General features: G+C 42.1%; 1 protein-coding gene across 4 annotated transcripts in view; it reads left to right on the top strand.

The window, feature by feature from the left end:
• LOC126237234 (Ig-like and fibronectin type-III domain-containing protein 1) overlaps positions 1–12,048 on the top strand; it is a 1,152,289-nt gene that overhangs the window by 424,356 nt on the left and 715,885 nt on the right. For all 4 annotated transcript variants that reach the window (XM_049947130.1, XM_049947127.1, XM_049947128.1 and 1 more), the window contains one exon: positions 11,431–11,484. The gene's annotated coding sequence lies outside the window, so the exon portion shown is untranslated. The remainder of the gene's footprint in view (positions 1–11,430; positions 11,485–12,048) is intronic.

Below are 12,048 nucleotides of genomic sequence, written 5' to 3'. Positions count from 1 at the left end.
TTTATTTTTAGTTTTCTCTACCTGTTTTTGTGTGCTGTGTCCAATCTTGCAATTTGAACATTACCAATTCTAGCAAAGATCGGCTCTGAATTGATCTTTTGGGAACGGGCGCTGATAACCTCGTTGTTGTGCGCCCTAAAACACTAATCATCATCATCATCATCAAAATAACGACGCTAAAATTTTACATTACTATGCTGTATTGTTATGCCCATAAGCACGTATGCTGCTGAAACATAAGTCTTCCCTCGCGAGAAAATAAATAAATAAATTTCGATCATTGGAGATCCGTTCCCCATTTTTCAACTTTTTGTGAACGTAAAAAAGAGAGGCAGATTATTAAACGAAGAAGTATGTCATCGTCTACAATCTAAATCATAGCCGGCCGCTGTGGCAGAGCGGTTCTAGGCGCTTCAGTCTGGAACCGCGCGACTGCTACGGTCGCAGGTTCGAATCCTGCCTCGGGCATGGATGTGTGTGATGTCCTTAGGTTAGTTAGGTTTAAGTAGTTCTATGTTCTAGGGGACTGATGACCTCAGATGTTAAGTCCCATAGTGCTCAGAGCCTTTTCAACCATTTGAATCTAAATCATAAAACACTTATCATTACGTGAAGATCTCATGCGTAAGAAATGAGCAGTACCCTTTTGTAGAAAGGGAAAATATAAACGACAGATGATATCTGTACTGAGGTAGATGATACTGATGATAAATTACTATCTTAATGACCCACTGTAAATCCTTGGTGACCCGAATGATTTATTTATTTGTTCTGGTTTCAAAATTGTAGAATACGAAACAGCCCATGATCGAAAAATGTTTTCTTTGTGTGTTTACCTTCAACATACGGACGGTCTCTGCTGACGGGGTGCCTCACACTATTGGTCATTTGTGTTTATCACAGTTTTATTTGTGTTTGCATGTCGTGGGGGTACCTAACTTGTCTTCAAGTTTATGTTTTGCATACTAGTATTAGGAATACACACACATATGATGTTGACATAAATCTAAACCGGTTATAAAATAAAAAATTCAAAGGTTGTTTTGCATTCTACAAATTTTTAAACAGTGCTTCGCTCGTACCTGAGTGTGACGTAATCACTTCATCAGCACTTCATTTTCATGTAGAGCTGCTCTCCAATGTCAATAACTCAGCTTACGATCAGGAACTGGTGGAGGCGCGTAAAAAGCGACAACTCCATTTCTTTGCAGCGAATAGAAATTCTCGATCTGTATCAAAACCGGATCTGTTAAATAATATACTCCGATGTACTCCGCCAAGAGATATCGGCCGATCCGGAGACGGAACGACCGCTATTCATCAGACCGAAGTTCGTTTCGAAATTAGTTCATGTGGAACATTGATTTATTCACTGGCTTCCATTTCAGTCCGTGAGCTGTACGCATTTAAATTTCGACACACGAAATTTTTTTGTGCAAGCGTATATTTTGCAAGTTGCATTCAAAAGGCTCCGATCTATACGTTTCAGATAAATTGAAAACGGCACGGATGTGATATTGACTGTGGCGCGTTCTCTTAATATAGAGAGTGGAGAAGAAAAACATCTGCCGCGACCTGTAGGTTGGCTTTCACGGTGCAGAGCGGGGCAGGGCAAAAAACGGGAATATCTTCCGATGAATCACTGTGAACAGCCCCAAATCTCTTTGGAGAATCGCTGCTTTTCATGGCACGTTCTCAATTCGCATATAGTATAGATTTCAATTGAAAAAAAAAATCTGTGTATCTCTCGTATCCCTCACTCCATGTGAGTGCCTATGTTAACAAATTACTACCAACATGTATTATAAAACTAGGAAAGAAACAGCGCAGTTGCTGTTACTGTTGGCGTTTTTTAGAGTTAAGTATTTAACAGAATAACCATTATCTTCGTCTGCCAGTGACACTATGTTGGCGAATCTTCCTTCAATGACGTTACGCGTAATTTCTTTAGAATTAGACGTTACAAATTACCATATCGAATGTGATCTACGTGTTAGAGCTAGTACTCTTACAGAGTTATTGTTTGTCAGACCTGTTTCTGCAGCATTTGTTATTTTTGAATGGCAACTCTATATCATCAGCAACCACATAAATAATTTTTTTTAAATAAGTGTGCAGATTTCATCTAATTACTCTATTAAACATTGCAGTGTTAGACGTGAATATGATCTACAGAAACGTAACTAACTAAACTGAAGTAAAATAGCGGGTTTCCTTTCCTTGCTTACGGACACTGCATAAGAAAAATCCTAAATATTCAGAGCAGAGAGCAACAAGTAGCTTTACGCTCAGATTATGAGAGAGGTGTATTGTCTACTTGAAGTCGACTCATTGCATTCCATATGAGAACTATTTTGTTACATAGTATACTAACGTTTGTATATAAGAATTGTAAATAGGAATGATAAAACTACTGAGTCATTTTTGATGTTCAACTGTTGCCTTTCAGAAATATTTTGAGGGAGTTCATCAACTTCTTGAGGATATGTAAAAAGTTACCCACGAATTTTTTGTTTGATATAAGGCAGTTCAGTTGAAGACGAATGGACATTCATCATTCATAGGATTTGTTGACCCGAAAAAAGCGTTCGACATTGTCAAATGCAAGATATTCGAAATTCTGAGAAAAACACGGGTAAGACATAGGGAAAGACGGGTAATATACATTATGTTCATGATCCAAGAGGGTCCTACCAGCCAGAGTGGCCGAGCGGTTCTAGGCGCTTCAGTCTGGAACCGCGCGACCGCTGCGGTCGCAGGTTCGGATCCTGCTTCGGGCATGGATGTGTGTGATGTCCTTAGGTTAGTTAGGTTTAAGTAGTTCTAAGTTCTAGGGGACTGATGACCTCATAAGTCCCATAGTGCTCAGAGCCATTTGAATCATTTGATCCAAGAGGAAACAATAAGAGTGAAGACCAAGAACGAAGTGCTAGAATTAGCGATGTAGTGTTTCGGCCATACTTTTCAACGTATGAAACGAAGAAGCAATGACGGAAATATAAGAAAGGTTCAAGAGTGGCACAAAAATACAAAGTGGAAGGCTATCAATGATAAGATTTATTGATGACGTTGCTATCCTCGGTGAAAGTGAAGAAGAATTACATGATCTGCAGAATGGAATGAACAGTCTAGTTGGTACAGTATACAGAGTGAGAAGAAATCGAAGAAAGACTAAAGTAATGAGAAGTAGCAGAAATGAGAACAGCGTGAAATTTACCATCAGGGTTGGTGGACGTAAAGTAGGTGAAGTCGAGGAATTCTGCTACCTGGGCAACAAAATAACCCATGACGGACGAAACAAGGAGGACATAAAAAGCAGACTTGCAGTGGCAAAAAGGGCAATCCTGGGCAAGGTAAGTCTACTACTATTAATTTCAGGAAGAAATTTCTGAGAATGCAGGTCTGCAGCACAACATTAAACGGTAGAGAAACATGGAATGTGGGAAAACTAAAAGACAATCGAAGTCTTTGCGATGTGGCGCTACAGAAGAATGTTGAAAATTAGGTAACCTGTTAAGGAATGAGGAGGTTCTTCGTAGAATCGGCGAGGAAAGGAATACACGAAAAGAAGAAGGGACATGACGTTAGGACATCTGTTAAGACATCACGGAATAACTTCCATGGTACTAGGGGGTGCCGTAGACGGTAAAACCTGTAGAGGAAAACAGATATTGAAATACATGTAGCAGATAATGAAGGACGGACGTAGAAAGTGCTACTCCAAGAGGAACTTGTGGTGGGCCGCATCAAACCAGACAGAAGGCTGATGACTTAAAAAAAAAAAGGGGGTGACAAAAAGACAATACGTCGTATTTATCCATTAAATAATCAATTGGTTGACGAAATGTGGTAAGTTGGCATTGTTAGAGTACAGAATATGCAACCGTTTCGTCATTGATGTTTCTGGCAAACAATTTTTTTTTTTATAGTTCAGCATTAACTGTTCCTCGCTCTTCTGTGGCAATAGTTGCGATATATCCAGAGCAGTAGGAGAAACAAGCGACCATTTTCTTTGAAATGTTTTGAAAGCTAACGACATTTATTGGTGTCCACTCATCTTGGAACACAGAAACACTTCATCTAAATGCTGCTTAGTTTTAGGCTCGAATACTATATCCAAGTGTCGTCTTGTATTCGGAATTTGCATTCCCTCGGTCGAATTTTCTAACATTTTCTGTAACCAGGTGACACGATGACGCTTTTCATCTTCGGTTAACAGATCCTCCAAAAAGGAACAGATTTTTTGGAAAGCTAAAGGTCCATTTTAAGGACTACAGTCTTCTACTGTATGTCCCTAAGGAAGTCTCTCTCACTGTCTTCGATCGCGTTGCGCACTCATCGATATTTTCTGGAACAATAACCGATTTTTGTCGACCTTGATGAAATTCGTCGCTGCCGGAAGCGGAGCCACGACGAAAGTCTCAAAGCAACTGTAAGCAGTATTTTTCCAAAAGCTGAACGGAGCCTTTGGAGGCGTTGTAAAAATCGTCCTAATTAAATTAAATTTTCCCCTTGAATAAGTTCCGTTCGACGGAAGAAGACAGGCCATTGTCAATACGCAATCCTGACTCAGAAATTCCGATTCGATTCTGCATTCAGTATGTAGTGCACGGTACACAATATCTGAAAGATTTCTGAACTACTGAGAAATTACATTTTCTGTAGGAACCCCTTATACAGGATGTTTCAAAAGTATTGACATAAAACATCTTCGGTTGATAGATCACCCTTTGGGAACAACAGTTGTCAGGCACAAATTGTCCGTTGATGCTTCCCGGCGACGCTAAGTATTTTTTAGTACTAGTTACGACACTGTGAGGCGGAAGGGCGTAGAAAACCTGCAGCGTAGTTTGCAATATGTGACGTCTACAATTTAGTCATCTCCTCTCCGTAAATTATGGTAGACCGAGTTCATGATGAACTTCTGAAACTCCTTTCTCCTCTCACAAGAAACATCATGAGTGCGAGGTCGCAAAAGGTCAGTAATTTATACGGCATTCAACGCCCCACATGTTGTCCACCATGCAACCACAGTATTGGTTGCTACTGGCAACAGGGGGTGGGAATAGAGACATCCAATGGTGAGCACAGCATGAGCCTAGGGAGCGTAGTTGAACTGTTTAGTCGACGAGTAACTCACAACAGTGCTACAGTACTAGCGGTGTTGATACAAAGCAGAGCAATGGCATCGATGAACAAAGCAAACATTGCATTGTATCTACAAAAACAGTTGCCGAAGTTGACATTTCGTCAGATAGGTATCCAAGGCATTCCGCAGAGTGAGTAATAATTGGCAGATTAAATATTAGTGTTTCTGCAAGATAAGTCAGTGGAATGTGTGGAGTCGTATACGCTCGACAATGCTGACAATGCAGATGAGGAGTACAATGATGACGAAACGTGCTTAACATGTGAAAGTGATATCGAAACAGGTGTCGAGCCACGTAGTTCATCATCCTTGTCGAACAGGGAGTCGCAAATACCGTCTCTGGTGAAACTTAATAAAGGACAATCGTTGTCCAAGGAGCTGGTACTAAACATAATTACATACATGGAAGAGCACAGAAAAAAAAGAAACAGTTATGAACAGATTTCGAATAAGTCCGCGGCCAAAATAATCGTGTAGTGCATGAGAAAAACTACGGATAGTCAAGGGAACAAAATACGCACTTGTTACAAATGCTGGTGTTTGTGCGTTTAGAGGATGCTAGATAAAGTTTATAGATGTGCATAACAGTGACCTACTACGTTATGCACATCAAGTTTCGCGCGACGTAGATTACAGTGAAAATAAAATTAATAGCAATAACAGCCCTCGGTCGCAAAATAGAAGTCTTTTGACCTAGGTTTCGGCACTACTGTGAGTGCTTTCCATCAGAAGTAAAACATTCAAACTGATGCTACCGTAGCTTGACAAGTATGAGCAGCCCATAGTGGCTTGCCTTCAGTGTATTCTATTTCAAAAATTTTGTGACTAGAGCTTTATCGCTTGATATTTATTTTTATACGTGACATACCAGTTTGAGTGACGCACAACAAACTGCGGAATCGGCCCGAAAATTTGTAGATGAGGTAAACAAACTTATCCCATCGTTCAGTAAGGAATTTGTTTTCAACTCCTACCAATCGGGCTTTGAAGAGGAAATGCATGTGAAAGAAACCCTGTTGTATTAAATTCACCTAACATCAATGCCTTAACGCACTCGTATACACTTATGTCGGCTATTAATCTGGATGGTAAACTGGCTGGAATAGTTTATACTGTGGAGATGCTCTGCCCCATACGATTCTTTGTCGTGTGCGTGATCTTGCAAGGGCAGTAGGGAATATTTACGTCACAGCAAGCAAGAGCGGGAAAATGGACTCAAGAGAACGACAACTGTGCTGTGACCAATGCTTTTGGCCAATAGCTGGTCAAAATAACTTACTTTTGCTTTATTCTTGGTCCGCGTATAAAAATCATACTGCTTTAGAGCAAACTATCCCTCTTGAAAAGTGTGCGACATTGTAATTCATTAAGCTGTGTCTTGAAAGGAGGATATAAGATGAACATCAATAAAAGAAAAACGAGGGTAACGGAATGTAGTCGAATTAAGTAGGGTGATGCTTAGGGAATTAGATTAGGAAATAAGACACTTAAAGTAGTAAAAGAGTTTTGCTATTTGAGGAGCAGGATGGTCAAAGTAGAGAGGATATAAAATGTAGACTGGCAATGGCAAGGAAAGCGTTTCTGAAGAAGAGAAATTTGTTAACATCGAGTATAGATTTAAGGGTCAGGAAGTCGTTTCTGAAAGCATTTGTATGGAGTGTAGCCATGTATGGAAGTGAAACATGGACGACAAATATTTTGGACAAGAAGAGAATAGAAGCTTTCGAAATGTGGTGCTACAGAAGAATGCCGAAGATTGAATGGGTAGATCACATAACTAGTGAGGAAACATTCAATAGAATTGGGGAGAAGAGTAGTTTGTGGCACAACTTAACTAGAAGAAGGGATCGGTTGGTAGGACATGTTCTGAGGCATCAAGGGATCATCAATTTAGTATTGGAGGGCAGCGTGGAGGGTAAAAATCGTAAAGAGAGACCAAGAGATGAATACACTAAGCAGATTCAGAAGGATGTAGGTTGCAGTAGGTACTGGGATATGAAGAAGCTTGCTCAGGATAGAGTAGCATGGAGAGCATCAAACCAGTCTCAGGACTGAAGACCACAACAACAACAACAACAATCTGTAACCACTCGTCAAATTCAGCCTCTGCGTGTTTCTTCCGTGCCTTTAAAAAAATGTTACCTGACTATCTGCAGCCACCCTTAAAGGATAGCCAGTTTCACGACAAGCTCCACGACAGACTGTTCCACATTTTCTTGCGTGCCATCACATTCCATCAGTTCTCATAGTCCCCTTAGACCAATATGAGTCCATATGCATTCTTTAGGAGTGGATACCTAGCTGGACGTCCTGCATGGTTTGTAACTCCCGAGGAGTTCGCCTTCGATCTTGATGGTGCGAGCTTTTGTGATCACTACGGTGCGCCATTTTTTCATTCAGTGTTCATGGTGCAAGTTAACGGTTTGATCTGAACATTTCTTAAATGTCGGACGATGTCCATTTTGTGAAGTGTAGTACGTAGGTCCCATAGAAGGCTGATCTCTGCACCGAGCGAGGTGGCGCAGTGGTTAGCACACTGGACTCGCATGCGGGTGGACGACGGTTCAATCCCGTCTCCAGCCATCCTGATTTAGGTTTTCCGTGATTTCCCTAAACCGTTTCAGGCAAATGTCGGGATGGTTCCTTTGAAATGGCACGGCCGATTTCCTTCCCAATCCTTCCCTAGCCCGAGCTTGCGCTCCGTCTCTAATGACCTCGTTGTCGACGGGACGTTAAACACTAACCACCAGCACCAGCTGATTTCTGCACCTCCCTGAACTCACTTTCTGTCGACCTCCTGATGCGAGCGGTGAGTCATTAGCAGCTAATATTTTTCCTGTTGTAACTGTTAACACAACACTTTCAAAGGGCCTTACTAAAGGCTGAACTCTCGACATCGCATTCAGTGGTTCCTTGTTAGAGAGATTCATTCTTACTGGTTTTGCTTGTTCAAAATCATTCTGTCATTAGGAAGCGTACAGATGCAGAACACATGGTTAGTTCATGCTGCTAGTTCGGTGAAATCTCGTCTTGTCAGGGCTGGTGAATTCAATAGAGAGACGCGCAGCGTGGCTAGCAAGCGTCAGTGAACATTTTGGCTCTAACAAAAGTTGTTCACAATGACGAGGTCGATAAACCTAGACACTGACTCTGTGCAATTGTAACACATACTGTGTGTTTGTACTGTGTGTGACTCTTGAGGAATTAATCTATGATGGAGTCTTTTAAATAAATTCTATTGGTTGGCGTGCAACTGCCTTAAAAACAACAAACTGGACTTGTTTTACGTACCGTAAAAAGCTCAACGACTTCTCGTCCCCAGTCTGTATGAGCGGAGGAGGAGAAAAATACGAAAGTGTCACTTGAACATAAACGCAACGCTAGCTTCTCTTTGCAAAGTAGCACCAGCCAGCAAGGTGAGGCGGAAGGCGTCAGTCGTGGAGAAAGCGTCATTACTCCATCCTTTGTCGGTCCCGTAACAACCCCCCCCCCCCTCCCTCTCAGCCCCTTCTCTCAGACACTTTTCCGATTCGCCGTTTAAGCGCTTGTAATTTCCATCCGCCAGCCAACTGGACGGAGCTACGAGGACCAAATTCAGTTAACCCCTTTGACACGGTAGCCCACCTTTTCTTCGTAATTTTGTCGTTTCGCTTCCGACAAATTAGGTACGTTATCGTAAAACGATGTTCCTTTTCTTTTGACTTTGCCGTTAACGACGTGAAGGTGTGAGTGGGCATTTGCATTTAATCGGGGCGTAAAATTATATTTGATGGTCGCGTGATACAGGTATATATGCCGACGCAATACTGTCGTCTACAGCATTACCCTCCGTTACGTTGGACTGCGAGCGTATGGGAATAATTACTTTGAAGAAAAGAGAAGGGAAGGGGAAGCAACAGCGCAAGCTGTAGCAGCAACGCCATGAATAAGAACAAAGCTAACCTAGGTGCGTCAGTAACTGCCGCCATTGAATGGACGTCAAGTTTTTATCAACATATTCACGGATGGCTGTATAGGGAAATGTCCTTAGTCCATTTACATGTAGTTGTGTTTCATGTCCAGCCACCCACACACACACAGCAGATCGTGTGCTCTGCCCTGGTATTTTCCGTTGATCTTATCAGTGCTGCGCTAACTCAGATTCTTAGTGGTTTCTCACCGATCGAGGTGTCTTCACGAGGCTATGGTTGTTTTGGTTGTGTATGAAGTACCACTGGACTGTGCCCATCTGACTTCAGAATGCGCTAGGGGTTTACGTGAAGTTGAGGGATTGGAGTTGTGTGCGTGTTTTCTGTGTGTAAGCTTGTGTTTGGTGTTTTATGTATGTTATTGGTCCCTAAAGAGGCGTGTAATGGTTTATTTTTAGTGGTTGTGAGAAGCTTCTGGTGGCTCGTTCCCTAAATTATGAATGAGCAAGTGGGGCGAAGTTTGTGTTGTTTCGTAAAATTTTGTGGATTTGTTTGCATAAGTGTGTAAATGGTGGGTTGGCCTAGAAAGTCTCTTATGTTTGTGCGCTTGAGATGACACAGAAAACTTGGTTCTGGAGACGTTGCAGTCTGTATAATGCTCTGTCTGACGCCATAGACCATACTTCCGAGCCACACAAGATGACGGGAAGTATGAGCCATCGCTAGAGGAGGAGTTTGCACTGAGTGCTTATTCTGTCGCCTTTCAGCAGAAATAGGCGCAGCCTTTGTTTGCTGAGGTGGTGAGGTGCCTGTTCCATGTTAGGCGTCGATCTATTTCGGGGCCCAGGTATTTAACTGAATTTCGGCTGGTTCGGCGGAGGTTCGAGTCCCCCTCGGGCATGGGTGCGTGTGTTTGTCCTTAGGATAATTTAGGTTAAGTAGTGTGTAAGCTTAGGGACTGATAACCTTAGCAGTTAAGTCCCATAAGATTTCACACACATTTGAACATTTAACTGAATTGCTCCAAGTTAGCTCTTTACCACCAATGGTGAGTTGACGACCAGTGAGCTTGATTTTGAGGGTGAGACAGATAGCCTGGCACTTGATAAGATTGATCTTTATTTTCCAGCGGTTGCACCACTGCGTAATCTTATCGAGATGTTATTCCCGGAGGCGATGTGTAAGGAGTAGGCTGCGACTGCTTCTGTATGTGGCGGTGTCAACTGCATAGAGAGCAATCTCTTCGCCTGTCTGCCTTTATATGGTATAAAGGACAGGACCTAAAACCGAACGTTGCGGGACTCCCGCCGCAATCCGTCATGTCTAGCTGGACTTGTCTCCGTTCCTTACGAAGAACTGACGTTCTGTAAGGAAGGAATCAGTGATCCAGATTATGTGAACTGGGCACCCTACGTGATCTAGTCTGTAGATTAGACCATAGTGGCAGACGCGGTCGAATGCTTTTTCTATATCCAGAAACATTGCTCCTTCTCGTACGAGGGGTATTCACAAGGTTTCAATCGTCACCTTGAAAAAATAAATTAACGTTATTAACTTTTCGTTTCTTTGTTGATACATGTCTGCAGTCCTAGTGCACACCGAGAAAGGGGGCGCAGTGGTTAACACACTGGCATTCGGGAGGACGACGGTTCAGTCCCGCGTCCGGCCATCCTGATTTAGGTTTTCCGTGATTTCTCTAAATCGCTTCCAGGCAAATGCCGGGATGGCTCCTTTGAAAGGGCACGGCCGAATTCCCTCCCCGTCCTTCCCTAATCCGATGAGACCGATGACCTCGCTGTTCGGTCTCTTCCCCTAAACAACCCAACCTAATCTTCCTACACTCTGAAATCTCCACGTCACAGTTCCGCAACTTCCTGCTACAACAGCCGAAACAACAAAATGGCACAGCTCCTTGACAAAAGTGGATATGGGCAGCGACATTTTGGTTAGCGGAAAGCTACGGAACTGTGACGCGGATATTTCAGAGTGTACCAACGTTGAAAAACTTAAAGCATAATTTTATTTTTTCGAGGTGTCTGATTCACTGATTGAAACACTGTAGTCGCATTCGAGAGAGGTGGACTCCAGATTCACTGGGGATTATCCTGATTTGTTTTTCCCGTAGCTTCCAAAAGTGACTTAAGACGAACAACGCGCTGGTTCTGCGGAGAAGGGCATGGTTTATTTCCTTCCCAACATTTTATTATTACCGTTGGAGTTCGACCTATGATAACTTCGCCGTCTAGGGGAGCTTAACACCTAATCTTTCTGCCTTTTTACCACACCCAGGCTACTTGATAGTGTGTCTCACAAATATTTTTTTCTCCGTGTTTACACAACGTCGAGGTTAATTCGTGTTTCCTCTGTTTTTAGGTTCGTGGAGCACGTAAATCTTCGATAACCGTCGCATGCTGTTTTACGAAAACTGTAAGTTGTTTCGTATTTTTCTGTTAATAGACTACATAATTTTGTGACAGGTTTCAAATGTCGATTACTGGTGCTTGACGATCCCAGATACTTGGACCGACATTTTCGTAAATCATGACTTGGCCTGCTCGCTGTGTCATACTTATTTGGCTTATTTAGTATGCAAATAACCTGAAGTAGTTTCTTACCCAAGATAAACAATATGTTTGAGCCAAATTAATCCGCATTCCAGAAAAAAAAACTCTTAAGGAACTACTGCGTAGTTTTTCTGTCACTGCAGTTATATGAAAATAAGCGTCAGACACACAAACTGTAGTGAACGTGTAAGAAACAAAGCAAGACAGCAAATTTTATGTCATACGAAGAATCTGCAAAAAGCGGTCTTCTGAAACATAAATATTTCTTACAAAAACTGCGGCGTGCTAATGCCAGAGATTAATAGTCTGTATAAAGTCAAATGGTCGTCAGAGTAAAAATCCCTGCACTTCAACCAGAAGTTGCGAGACGTTTTAAAACTAAATGTATTCTTTTTACGTTATATAAGCTAGAGAAATACTTCTGATA

Source organism: Schistocerca nitens, chromosome 2, assembly GCF_023898315.1.
Source record: "Schistocerca nitens isolate TAMUIC-IGC-003100 chromosome 2, iqSchNite1.1, whole genome shotgun sequence".
Classification (NCBI taxonomy): Eukaryota; Metazoa; Arthropoda; class Insecta; order Orthoptera; family Acrididae; genus Schistocerca; species Schistocerca nitens.
Note: the sequence above shows the minus strand (reverse complement) of the source record. Positions and strands in the feature narration are given on the sequence as shown.